Source organism: Cyrtonyx montezumae, unplaced genomic scaffold (genome assembly GCF_038088225.1).
Source record: "Cyrtonyx montezumae isolate F1298 unplaced genomic scaffold, pur_monq_1.0 scaffold_4, whole genome shotgun sequence".
Taxonomy (NCBI): domain Eukaryota; kingdom Metazoa; phylum Chordata; class Aves; order Galliformes; family Odontophoridae; genus Cyrtonyx; species Cyrtonyx montezumae.
Window position 1 is genome coordinate 9,702,102 of NW_027072045.1, and position 14,289 is coordinate 9,716,390.

Genomic DNA, 14,289 nt, shown 5'->3' on the forward strand with positions numbered 1-14,289 from the left:
GGTGCTTATCAATGACATTATCTTTCTATGCAGAACAGAGATGTCATCTTCCTGATAACTGCCAGTCCTCTACAGTGTTTCTTTTACAGCACTGAAATGCTGTAAAGACAAATGATCTGATTTGTCTCCAAGATCCCACAGTGTCATAGTTAGCTGTGATGAGGGAGGCAGAAATGGATGGATGTACATGAAAGTTACTTGATGACAGTTGTGCAGGAGATAAGCTAGGTAACTGGTTCTTCCTTAAATACGAGAGGAGGAAACAAAAAGTAGCAGGAATGCAAGGTTAAATCAAACACATTGATTATGTGATCCCTCAATCCAGCCTTAAAAAGTTGGGCATGGATTTGGGTACTGTGAGAGGCAGAACTGTGCTGGCCTCTGAAGGAAAAGTGATACAGGTGGCTGTAATTGCCTGCCTTTGCCAGGTGGAAGGAATTAATGATTAAGGAGAAAGAAAAGAGATGTAAAAATGTGAGGAGGAGAGGGTTTATTTTTTATTTTTTAATGAAACTGTATGAAGTTGTAATGTGCAAAAAAGCACAGATATTCTATTAAAGAAGTTGATCTGTAGTTGTTGTTACTAAGCTTAAAAAAAAAGCCAACCTGATTGCAATTAAAGAGTTAAAATACCCACAACAACTGAGAAAAACACTGAGGTCTGAAGTGTTTTCTATGGGTGACAAGGTGCTAAGGAAGGAGTGTGTCCTAAGCAGGTAGGAAGTCTATCTGTTGTGGGAAAGCTAACTGGAGAATAAGAGAAAGCTTGGTAACATTTTGAGTTAGATTGGGAAAGCAGTGTGCTAAAATGTGGCTTGGAAAGCCTAAGGAATTGAGCAGCAAACTGAAAGTGGTGATAGAGCAGAAACACATGAAAGTCAGGTTTGTGGGACAATGTCCTTGAGGAATTGAGTGGGAGCTGTAATGTAGGGCATGAACCATGACCTAACAATCACTGAGCACCTGGTGAAGGGGCATGGCCAGCCCTGGGAGCACAGGTGCAAGCAGTTCACCTGGGTGAAGAGGATTGGACCCAGGGTCCACCTCTCCCTAGCCTCATTCAAGGGCTGGCAGCTGAGAGGAAAGGATCTCTACTTGAACGTTTTCTTTTCTGGAAGTTTCTAGCAAGCCTTGATCCTCAGAAAGGGGTAAGTTATTCCTTCTTTGTTGTCAAATTGCGACCAGTGCCTTTCTTGGGTGACTCAAAAACTGATTTTAGGCTCTTATATCTGCTGCCTCTACCTATATGAGTAAAATGAGTGAGACAGGACAGTCTATGATTTGGGGTAACATAATGTGAATTTTTAGGAGTGGTTTTAATTTTGCAATAATCTGGAAAGAGTATTTAAGGGTGATAGACCTCTTAGCTAGTGAAGATACCGGTATTTTCTTTTTTTTTTAAAGATGAATCTGGACCTCTAAGGAAGACTATAGATTTTCTGCTAGGGACTTTGAACTTAAATGATATAGAAGCACTGGCTAGTACTAGAGACAAAAAATTGGAAAAGAGCTAGGTTAAAAATCAAAAAGTCCAGTTATTCACTAGTAAGTCCCGTGGTGTTTGTGAAAGAGTCTGGAGGAAGACTGGATATGAGATTGGCAGATACTAATACTGATAGCCAAGATTACTCATTGAGAGACAGTTATTGTAGTGGGGGATGCATGTGGATGAATTTACTTAAAAGTAGTTTTCTTGTGGTGAGCTTTTCTGCATATGCTATGCGACTTGTTCTCATTGCCTTAAAATGGAAGCTCTCTCATTCAGCCACCACCTGTGGAGGTTTGACTCAAGCTAGTCAGCAGCTTATCTGGTGCACCTGGTTTAATGGTGCTTCAGTACTGAGAGTCAGAGCTCTGATTTGTGAACAGGGCTCTCTTGCTCATTGATGTAGATAATTATAGAAATTAGTGTGAGGACTCTTTGCCGGAAGATGTGTATTTTGTTTTCTTGTCTGAATGGCCTTGCTGTTTATAGGTCTGTAAGCTCCTGTAGGTGGAAGACTACTGTCTATGCTCAGAAAGAAGTGAAGTTGGGACTAGTCAAGTTGGACTGGAGGCTCAGACCCCAGGCACAGTGGGTTGTAATAACTCAGTTGATGAGTGGCAGTCTCATACCTACTCTTGGCTTGCAGCAGACCTGAAGTGACTGTATTTTGCCCTCGCTTGTGCTGTGACCTGTAAAATGATTTCCTTCTGAGATGGAGCCCTCGTGTGGACATCTGTGACAGACCAGTTAATGTGTGGCAATTTCTTGAGTTGCTCTAAGTAATATGAGAGAGAATTCCTTTAAATCATCAAAATTTAGAGTTGACACTCTCATGTCTGCCCACAGAAGCTTTCATTAGGGTATTGATTCTTGTTTTTTTTTTTTTTTTAGCAAGTATTGGCAGTTTGTAGCAAAAAGTTTATTGTAAGTGGTTGGTATCACATCTCATAAAAGGCACAAGGAAGCAACATCTAGCTGATACCCGGCAGTATCTCACCTAAAGGGGACTGGAAGTTTCTACCTCACAAAAAAATCATAGCCCACTTAGCAAGCACTGATTCCCTCTGCTTTCTCTGAGAGGTGGTTTCTTCTATTCCCATTGACTTCTTTTCTCCCATTCATCTGTGTAACTTCTCTAACTTGTGAAATTGAAATACAGCTTGGCTTGTTTCCCTTGAAGATCTGCCAATAACCACATTAACCCACAAGTATCTTCTTCCTAGCCAGTGTTTTGACAGGAGACCTTCTGTCTTCGCACCGTGTATTCCCTTCTGTAAAGTAGAATGGACAGACCTTACGCTACTGTTCATAGCTCTGCTTAGATTTTCACATAGCCTTTTCACCTCAAAATTCCTGTTTTATTATTTGGAATTTGTCTGATTTCTATTGTACAAGGTATGAAAATGGATGTATGCTTAAATAGACTGCTTTTCTTTCCTCTGTGGCTCTTTACTGAGGATTTGGCTTGCTCTGGTTTAGTGTAATTTCTTCCTTTATGCCTTTATGTGTGTTAAAAGGCAGCATGTGTGGTCACTTCCATTGGTGGATGATAACAGACAGCTGAGAGCTTCCAAGCTGTCCCTTCTGCCTATTACAGCAGCATCACCTCTATTGGTGCCAAAAGACGTCACAGGCTCACACGTAAGAATATAATGATATATCTCTCCCTCAGAAGGTGAGGGAGATAAAGCTGCTGGTCTGGCATGGTTAAGGCATAGCAGTTGTGTGAGCTGAGGTTTCATGCACTTGGTGGTATGGCTACTTCAGATACATTAGTTGTAATAATCATTTGTCTTCTTATAGTTGATCTACAATGAATACAACAGCGAGTATTTAACTGCTCTTCTAACATAAGCACTTGGACTGACTCAGAAGCCATTTTCAGGGTCAAATTGATTTGGGTTTTATTATTTGTTTTCTGGGCTTTGAGTTTCCAGGTTTTCCACTGCTCTTTCTCATTGAAAAGATGAGTATGAATTTGGCTCTAATCATATTGTGATGGACTGTCTTAGTGGAAGTCTGGGATGTTATTTTGTGGAGCTTCTTTGTTGAGGTGCACAGCTTTCAAGTCATCCCCTTCAGATTAGAAACTGACTTTCTGAAGTGTTGACAATTCTCCTGCATTTTAGTCTGATTAATACATTTCTAGACTTCTTATACTAATCTCAAGTGTTACTTTTGAGTAGAAAAACAATACATGTGGAGAAAGTGCTTATTCCCAGTTTAGTCCTAGCATTATCATGCGGTGCTCTAGCAATCTATTATGTGAAGGTGGGATATCAAGGGAAACAGTACGGAAGTCTTGACAAAAATCTTCCAGTTGGTGTATCTGGTGCTGCTGAATAGCAGATCTCCTAATTGCTATATAAGCAAAACTCTGATTTGTTCAACAGCTATCTGCAACCTGCCACTGACACCTATCTGTTCCTTCATACAAAAGGTAAATTATTGTCAGGATGAAATATTTTCTAATTAAAAAATGTTAATTGATTTCTATCTACTTTTTCCCCAATGAATAATGCAATTGAATTATCTTTGGAGCTTGCTCAGAACCTTTGATAACAATGGAGTTATTTGTGTACGTTTTTTTTATTCCACCAAGTCCTATTGTTGTGTTTATTATCCCTTGAAGTCATAGCAAGCTTCCCTCTCCTGCTATTCCCTATTTATTCCACTCCCAACACGCAGCTCCTAAATTCTTGTTAAAGTTATTTCTGAACAAAAAGAGTAAACTCAGACTCTCTCAAATGAAATACATGAGGCAGTTATGTTCCTTTCATTTGCTTGTATCTGTTTGCTGTATCTAGAGGGCTATTGTTATGCATGGAGGACTGGAAAATAATAACATTAATAAAAAAACAAATTCTCCCAGGATCGGCTGTCAATAGCAACAGTCTAAAGAGAGCTCAAGTGTGGAGAGAGAGGGATGTATTTTGGATGTGAAAGGAGGTGCAGAGCATCAGAAGGATCTGCTTTATCTATGAAGCCAGGTCCTTGTGTGGCACGGATGGCATCATTCAGTTCTGCCCCATCCCTTTTTAATAGGGATGTACCAGTTCTCAGCAAAATGTCACACTGAGTGCTCCTCTGAAGGAGTGGCAATTTATGTACAAGCTCCTACTCCTTATAGGTCCCTTGTCTTTCTCTGCTTTCCCTAGGAAACCCAGTAGTTTGCAGTAGCTGGGGTCTTACTACTCAGTCACGAAGTGGGGCTGGAACAAGAGTTCAGGAGCATGCTGAAAAGTGAGAGATCTCCAGCGTGTGAAAGGGTTTGTAGAGCTGCTGAAGGGTTCCCTGCGGTGTTGGGAACTGTCTGTGGATGATGTTGTCTACAGTAGGATGTTATTGCCTTCTTTATTCCATCCAGATATCACAGATTTGACTAGCTTTCAAGAGCTATTTTTCCCCAATAAGGAAACTAAAAGTTTTTTTTAATTATTTGCTTTGAATCAGCAGTAGTTATGGACTTTGCCTTCTAAAAGTTAGGCTTGTCTAGGCCAAGTGGTTGGTCTCTCTCTCAGGAGTGTATGAGTAAGCACCTACAGAATCCCAGCTCCTGTGAAAAGTCTGATTATTTAAAACTGCTATTTCTGTGTTGGCCTCCTTTGGAAAAGGAATGTGGAAGAGCTGGGCAGGTGGGATTAGTTGCTTTTCTCTGATAAAAACAGATGAATTTTAACACTGGCTAATAACTGCATCTATTTTTTTCTTGACAAATGAACCATAGGACGCATTGTCAGAAGTGAGCCTTCCTTAATGACTGTGGTTAATATTTTGGAGCTATTTTCTCTGTGGATCAGAGCTTAGACTCAAACGTGTGAAAATCAGCAGTATATGTTCTACATTAGCTTGATTTCTATTAATTTGCAGTTCAAGACTATTCTTCCCTTCCCCCATGCTAATTTCAGAGTACTTATGGGGTTTTTGTCTGTACAGTAAGGGATTTGCATCTGATTTCATCCTCAGGTATATTCATATTTACTTTGTTCTGCCTACAGAGCAGCTCTCTTAAAGGTAGGGCAGTTTGTGCTTGTGGGTCCAGACTGAGGCTTGGGTAAAGCTCAGTAATCTGCTCAGCTGCAGAGTTCCTGTGCATTTCCCAGAAAATCCCTGTGCCTCACAGTGACTCCGTTTCCTGAATTGTAGCATCTGTATTTCGGTCCCAGTCCTGCTTCGTGTGGGACCGTTGAATCTAAATCTCTTCAAAGCCTGTTGTGATCCAAAACAAAAAAAAGATGTGACGGGAGAGGGAGGCCTCTTTGTACTCAATAGCAAAGCACCTATTCTATGTACATGTAATTCCAAAGTATCATTTCAGTGGTTGCTTATGCTGCCTTGGTTTTTGACCACTGAACATGACAATTTTCTTGAACAGAGCTTAGCAAGAAGCACTGATGTTAATTGGTGGAACTATCCATTGGATTAAATAAGGAGCAGTTTCTTCAGGGAGTGTTTCCATGAAGGTTCTGCTGTCTTGAGCTGGTGGCCTTACTTTCTAGTACAAGTAAGGGATGAGGAGCAGAAGGGAAGGTGGGGTTGCATTGTACTTATGAGGTGGCTGAGGATGCCGTGTGACCATACCTTGTGCTGATGTGGCCTTTGAAGTTCCCAATCCTTAGCATCACCTGTGGGAGCTGGAGGAGCTCACTGCACTTCCACATATGCATTTCTCTTTAGACTGGGATCCTGTGGAATGTTTAAGGAAGTATCTTCTCTTGCTGAAAGACAGCTGGTTGGGTTTTGCAGACACAAATTCCTGTAGTGCCGTATCAAGGTATGTGCTCTGACTGTCTGGTTTTACTGGGCTTAGTTTATTTTACACTTAATGTATTCCACAACTCATTGAATTTTCATTTCCCTCATCCAGTCTTAGGAGCACCATTATGAGCTATGAAGTGATGAATGCATTCATATAAGCTGGAAAAGACTCAAGGTCCATCTGTTTCAAGATTATATCTGTTTCTTAAAAAGGTATTGGATGAAGGATGGCTTTTGTCCTGTGATGTCCCCCTGCGCCTTTCAGTAAAGGTGACTTTTGACCAGACCTTTCTGGTATTGTCCATCAGTGCTGCTTCATCTGGAAAAAAAATGCAAATATCTAAATGCAACAGCTACTTCTTGTGCTTCCCAGGGATGTGTTTTATGTGGTTCTTGTTCTTGCTTTTCTGAAAGGAAATTCCACATTTCAGACTGTGGTACCTCTGCTTTTAAAAACCTTGTCTGTGTGAGACAGCCTGTTTCCCATTATTTTGTAATCCTAATACCTAAACAAGAGCAGGAAAGTAAACGTACAGCTCTTAAAAATGACGTAACCCTGTCATTTCTTATTAATGTGTGCTTTGGCACTGCATAGGGTCTAGAATAGCCCTTGTGACTGAAGAAGGTGTAATTAAACACAGCAGGAATATTAGAGTTCTAAGACAGCCTCTTGGGAATGTAGGTTAAGGTGAACTATGTTGCTGTGTGGGATAACAGCCAGAGCCTAAGGTAGGAAGCAGGTTGTAAGATGAATGCAGCAGGTCTGATGTTCTGAAAAATTAGAAAATTGGACATAGGCAAATTAAGTTTTAAGAGCTCCTGGAAGAACTGTAATGTTAACATTGGAGTTGTTATCTGTAAAGTAGTTTGCTTCTGCTTATACACTGTTTTGCTTTTTGCCAAAGTTAGGGAAATGAATTTCCTTATTATCCAGTTTTCTGCCTTACGTAGTTTTTTTTTAACTCCTTGAGGTATATTTAACCAGATCCTTCTTTATCAAATTTGAGAGGAAAAATAAGAAAATCTGTATACGATGTCAACAAGTCCTTAGTTGAAGTACAGTGTTTTCCTGACTTATAACAAGGAAAGCCAAACAACTGTTGTTTCTACAACATGAGTGTTGTATTAATTCCAGAGAAGTGGAAGAAGATAACATTCCTACTGTTTTCCCTTCTGAAAAATCTTTACCTTTTTACCTAAAGCCCTTATACTTTTAATACTTAAGTAAGGAAAAAGGTGTAGGGAAGACTCATGAGACACTTCAGGAATGTAATGTTTTAATGAAAGGAACTTAGAGGGCACCAGCTGAGGCAAGAGAGAATTCTCATTTGGCATTTTTTTTCTTATGGGAATCCCTACGGGCCCCTCTGGGGCTCTTCTCTTTGCTTTCTGCCCTGTTTCAGCAGTCTATCCAGCACTGCAGCATAGCCACAGGAAAAAAAATCACCCTCTTCATTTATGAATAGAAAGAAATTATTAGGAATTCTTAGGAAAGCAATTATCAGCACCATCTATCGGGGAAAGAGAGGTATTAGTTTACTTGATTTGAATATGCACATCCTTGGGTTTACTCCTTCCTTTTTTTTTTAAATATTTGTAGCTATATTTTAGAGTGAAAATATGCCTAAACAGTCTGCTTGATTTTAACTTACAGCAGCCCAGAGCCTGCACCTGGGGGAATGCGGGTTATTTTCTAAAAGTACATTCAAGCAATGCATTGAACCATTTAAAAGGGGGCAAGCAGACAAAGATTCAAACGTCAAAATGGTGCCTGGGCTGTGGCAGGCTCTGTCACATCAATAGGACAAGGGCAGCAGTGGAGAAACAATTTGCAGGCAAGGATATAGGGAATCGTCTAGAGCCTTGAGTCAATCTAAACCAGCGTGTCTGAGAAATCTGGGTGGGGAATGGGGTATTTGACCTTCTTGATTTTTTTGTTATTCATTTTAACAAATGAAACTATAGCTTGAAGCAGAGGCAGGGGAAATATTCTTGTTAGCAGAAGTCTGACTGCAAGGCATATTTTTAGTTAGGGCTGTATTCATACTTAAGACCTGAAGTCATTTTAGGACAAGCACGGGTTTGATCAATAACAGCTCCCACTCATGATAGCTGTGGCCTTCCTGTGCTTCAGGAAACTTGCATGTGTAAATACTAGTGAGACATCCAGTGTGAAATAATTTCCTAAGTCACTTGTTCTGCTGTACTGTGGGCTTCTCTGTTTCTCTCAGGAGTTACATTGTCATGTTCCTGTAGTGCTGTAACACAGGTACTTCTGGCTTCCCTGTGCTTCTCCTTCAGTAACAAGTAATTTCTTGTAAGTAACACCATGCCTACCAGCCAAGGTTCAAATGCTGCTGTTGATAAGCACAGGCACTGTGGGAACATGCTGGGTAAAGGTTTCTTAAATCTACCACTGATTCCTGCTGCAGGGGGAAGCCATATAGCACTTGATGGATCGAGTTCTGCTTTATTGCTGGTTTTAAATGGTTTGCTTTACCATGTTTCTTGGTGACTGCTTAAGTCTTTCTGATCTGCCTGCTGAATAACCTTCTCTTGATGCACAGCATAGTAATATTTAGATTTTTTCATGAATTTACCATTCTTCTAACACAACTATTAATTTTCGCTACCTCCTGTATTCTCCTGTTGAACAAGCAAGATGCTTTTATAGCATGAGCAGCTGACTGCAACGGACTGAATCAGTGAGTTAAGAAGTTAAGATCCCACAGGGAATTCAATCAGGAAAAGTTTAGCTTTTAAAAAGTTAAGCAATTACTATTGCCAGCTCTCTGGGTAGCTATTGGAGTGACCTAAGTACTCGCTATCGTAAATTCTTATTTCATTAGCTGACTCTGAATGATAGGTGATAACTAGATTTCAGATAATTAACTCCCTAATTTTTGGTGACTGCTATACAGCTAGATGAATGCCACCCTGAGAGAGTGGGAGGATTGGATAAAAGGTGAGGGAAAACAGACCTTTGGGAACGTGGACTCATTGTAGACACGAAAGGATTATCGAGACCTCTGCAGGTAGTGTCAGCTGGACAGATTTGGGTTTGATCCTGCAGGCTAGAGGGAACTGCGATGCTCCTGAAATGCGATCTGCAGAACTGCTTATGCAGTAACAACCTTCGAAGCTCTTTCAGTCCAGTTTTAAGCAGCCCTAGTGACAGGGCTCCCCACATGCTTCCCTTGGGTTGTGTGCTCAGTCTAATTGATTGACACATTAGCAAAGCAAATTTCTCTTGCTGTTCAGCCAAAATTTTCCTTCTGCTTAATTTCAGCCCATCACTCCTAGTAATGCCCCCTGTGAGGCTGCCTGAGCTGCTTCTGCCACGCTATGGCTTTATTGATCTTGGCTCCATACAAGCAGTTCTTAACTGACTGAACAGTTAACTGCTGGCAATGCTGATGCTGGGATGGCATGAGGCTGAGCTCGTTTTTTTTTTTTGCTTCCTTTGATCCATGGGGTTGGAGCAGAGGAATGCAGTGAAAGAGGAGTTTGGTGTTGCTCAGTTAACTTTTCAGTGGCCAAGCAGAGTTGTGAAGAGTCATTTATTTTTGAGTTTTTCCAAACATGTTCTGGGTGACTCGAACTGCAGGAAGAATCACTCATGGACTCGCTTGCACCATTTAGATCAGACACCTGACTTGCAAATCTGTACCACAGGCTGTTGTGCTGGGGAGCTCATTCTTCCTCTGGAGCAGTGACTCAGCTGAATGGCTGAGCTGGAGAAGGATTGGTAGTGTTGTTGGATTCTCAACACTTAGTGAGCATGTGCTTTCTGTGCCTCAGTTTACTCTTGGATGCAACAAGCTCTATCTTTCAGCTGTATTAGAATGGAAATAAGTAGTATTCCTTTTGCTGGGATTTAACTTTGACTGCTTGCATGATGATTTCAGCAGCTCACTCCTATCACCTGTGTATGCTTCTCATCTGTGTACAGAAAAGTAAATCAGCAAGCTTGCAGAAGCGTGTTGTTAACAAGAACTACAAAACTGAAAGCACAGGTGAAATTGTTTACTGTGTAGGTAAGAGTAAAGGAGCATGTGTGGGTTTGTATACCCTGGGAGATACAGCCATTTTGTGGAAAAACTGTATACTTCAAGTCTGTTGAAAACTAGTTCTCAAGCCATAAGCAATATGTAGAATTTTAGAGCTGAGGTATCAAACTCCCTGTTCTAGGACACGAGGCTCCTATCTGCAGGCAGGAGGAGCCTGAGCAAAAAGAGAAGCTCAGAAAATTGCTGGCTGGATGCTGTGCCACCCGTGCACCTCTCTGTGTTCCCGAGGGCTGTCTGAGAAAGTATGGTAACAAATGAACAGAGCACCTTTCCTGTGACTGCAGCAGTGGAGCTAAGCTGATTATTTCGCCATCAGAGTGAGGTTATGGTGGCCTTGCTCCTGTCTTTTCCATACATTCTTTTATGTGTTTTGCTGAGAAGTGTAAATGTAGGGGTGACTAATTGCCTTGCTGCCCTGATTCTGTCTCTACACGGGATCTGCTTATATCAAAATGCTCTGCCCCAAATGACTAAAGTGTGTCAAGCTGTGGTGATTAAAGAATTATAAAATACTTTCTGAGCATCCTTGCCTCAACTCATTGCAACTTTGGACAGAAGCCCAGATGGTTGGGGGGGGCGAGGGAAATAAAATAAATTCTGTGAGAGGGACTTCTGCAATATTTTCTTCCTCTTTTATTGAGAAGAGAAGACTGATGATAAACATTAGTGAGACAAAATTGCAGTGATTTGTATGGATTCCCAGGTGGACAAGTTTAGCATTAAAAAAATATTACAGCTTGTTCTATCACAGAACTGTTGTACAGATCATAAAATGGAAGAGCTTTATATATATATACATTCAGGCAGGAGAGCGTGCTTATAATATGGGTAGAAGCATCTCATTTTTCTGCTAATAGCTTAAAACCTAATGTTGGGCTGGAATAGTGAAATGTTTAACTTTCTGCTAATTCTGCGGGTAATTACTCTGGGGGAGGATGCACCTGGCAAGCTTTCATTTTGGATTTCGAAGCAAGCCCATTGAGTCTCATGAAATGACCCCTCAGCCATGGTGCTTTAAAACCAGCAGCTCAGGTGCCTTGTTTGTTTCTGTTGAGCTTGTCAGCTTAGCTGTGCATGCCTGTGGCTCTTGTAGGTGTAAGTGTAGTATGGCACATCAGAGCTGACAGTTTAAGTGCTTTGTCCCTGCTGATACAGACTGCAGTGGGAACTGAGCAGAACTGAAAAACAACTAAATAAAAGACTCTTATTCTGAAGTGGTTTTTTTTGTTTATTTATTTATTTATTTGAAAATAAGTTTCTTCAGGTTTCTGTAATGGCTTTTATTGTTATTACAGGCAATGCTGAGTGATAGGCTTGGTGATACTACTGTTTGTTGGCTTCTTCCCAGCAGCCATATGTCCTGGCCATGGTGGGAGATGAGCTGAAGTTCCCTCTCCATACTGACACATTAAGTAATGTTTCCACTGCAATACTGGATCTGCAACTGTAGGAAAAGAACAAACATGATGGTTGGGATATTCTCTCTGTAGCAAATAGAACTAAAGACATTCAGTTTTCTATGAGGGAATGGCCTCAAGCTGTGCCAAGGGAGATTCAGGTTGGATTTTAGGAAAAACTTCAGAAAGTGATTGGGCACTTGAATGGGCAATCCAGGCAGGTGGTGGGGGTCACTGTTCAAGAAACATGTCTGTCAGTGCCACACTGACAAGTGCCATGGTTAGAGGGCATTATTGGTAGTAGATGGATGGTGGACTTAGACATCTTTTCCAGCCTTAATGGTTCCATGATATGCTATGATACTGGGTGCTGATGGGCATTGCTGTGGGGCATGTATATGTATCCCATACATACATTTCCTGATCTTCCTAGAAGCTTAATAGCCTTCAGCTTGCTTTAGCTTACATCAGTGCCTGCTGGTTTGCTGGCCCTTAAGGAAGAAGAGAGGAACTTCGTGACACTGTTCCCTCCTGTCCTGATGCACCATCAAGCTTTAGACAAATTGCTGGAGTAAGGTGAATTGGGTTCTGTGCTTAGCTACTCATGTGCTTTGATGCAATTCTTACTCTCCTTAGCTTAGTGCATTGAATTTACCATCAAAATAAAAGGGGAGGGGGATTTGTGATATTTAGCTGTATAATTCCCATGGGCTTCATATGTCATTCTCCAGTGTCATAAACTAATCTATCTGTGCAGGTCTGATTTGTGGTTTTAATTATTTTGAGGGATTTAAGAAATGACTGTAACTTTTCTTCCAACATTAAATATTTCTAAGGTTAATACTTCCTTTTTTGAAATTGACAGCACTGTATGTTTTAGTAATGTGAAATGAAGGGAATGCTGCAGCACTTCTATCTCCCTCATTTTGTTCTGGCTAAAATTAATCTGATTTTTGAATTAAAACAAAAACAAATGAAAGTACTGTCCAAAGCATGTTATTCTTTCTGGATTTTTATCCCTTGCCCTTTTCCAAATATATAGGAAATAAAAAATGCAGTAGCAGTTTATTCCTTTTCTTCTCTGTGATCTCCAAATATGTTTTGAAATATAATGAACCTTTTTTCCCCAATGAACAAGGTCAAAATAAAATTAAGTCTAGAAATCAAATAAATCAAAATTTAATCACATATTTTCAATAAACATTTTAAGATAAGGATTGTTTTTTTGTGTGTGTGTGTGATGTGCTTTCCTGGGAAAAACAGCTATAGGCTTTCTGACCATTGCTCATTTCTAACAACAAAACAGACCATCAGAAGAAAAAGCGATATTGATGCTTCACTTAATTTATTTTTTTGTGCTCTTTGAATGAGAAGATGGAATTAATGACTGATGTCTCCAAAGGCTAGAATTCAGGATGCCTTGGATCAATTTCCAGTCCTATTATAATGTTCACATTTGGCTTTAAATTAATTTCTTAAACCAAAATACATTCTAGCACAAGCTTACATTGCAGCCAGTACAGTGGAATTTCTTACTGTTTCAGGTCACTGACTGTTATAGACAGCAGTGCTGCATGTGGTTCTGTTTGACAGATTTAACTTCTTTTTGTCCTTTCTCATAAACTGGTCATCTGGGTGTCTGTTTTCAGGTATTGCAGACCAAGGTTGGTCAGTGCAGAAATAATGTTGGAGGACTGCTGCAGCTTTTCCTGAGCTAGGGTTGCAGTCCTGGGGGAAACTGAGTGGGGTGTGATGATTTAATTTGCGTCTTGATAGCTGTTACTCAGTGTGGTCATTAAGTTGCCCTTCTGGTGTTGTCTGTTCTCACTGCTGGTTCATGGAGGCAGAAGCTCTCTGCAGGCTGTGCTGTGTTTCTTTTGGAGTCTCTGGGTCTGTGATCTGCATGCCTTGCTGACCAGTAGGTAAAATCATGTAATGTTCCGCATTGGCTGAGTTTCTTCTTCGCCCCTAGGGAGGGCATGACTGCTTCACGTGGCCTCTATATCATGTCCTCTGTCTCATGTGTGCCATCTTCCATTGAGCCAGAATCCAGGTACCACCCCTTAGATGCTGCTGTTGAGCATACATCATCCCCAATTTTGAGTGCTATCCACGTACTCTGGTTTATAGAGCAAGGGGGCTGGGGCGGGGTGTATGTTGTAAAAAGCTATTAATCTTTACTCCTTGAGGAAAATAATGCTCCTGCGTAGCCTCTGTTATTATTCAGGCAGCTTTAGAACAGCTGTGCTGAAAGTGAAACAAAAGGTTGTCAATTCTAAACTGTTGATGTTGTAAAGACAAGGAAGGAGAAGAATGGCAGATGTTTATCTCCTTGTTTATACCAAGTTTTAGTGCATCAATCATTCAGTGCTATCAAGATTTGTGTAGGAAAGATAATAAGATTTATTTGTAGCTGTTGGGATAACCCACCCAGCACTTAAATGTGTTAGTAAAATTCTGGGGAGTCTGGGTCTATCAGAGTAAAGCAGGCAGAGAGGAGCGTAGCCTGCCTGGCTAGGAGGCAGCCGAGCCGTTTGCAGGTCAGTTCTCCATGACCAACATGAATTAAAGATAACCC

At 40.8% G+C, this 14,289-nt stretch overlaps 1 protein-coding gene across 1 annotated transcript in view; it reads left to right on the top strand.

Annotated features, from left to right (window-relative positions):
- SORCS1 (sortilin related VPS10 domain containing receptor 1) overlaps positions 1-14,289 on the top strand; it is a 269,239-nt gene that overhangs the window by 15,681 nt on the left and 239,269 nt on the right. The gene's annotated exons all lie outside the window — the stretch shown is intronic.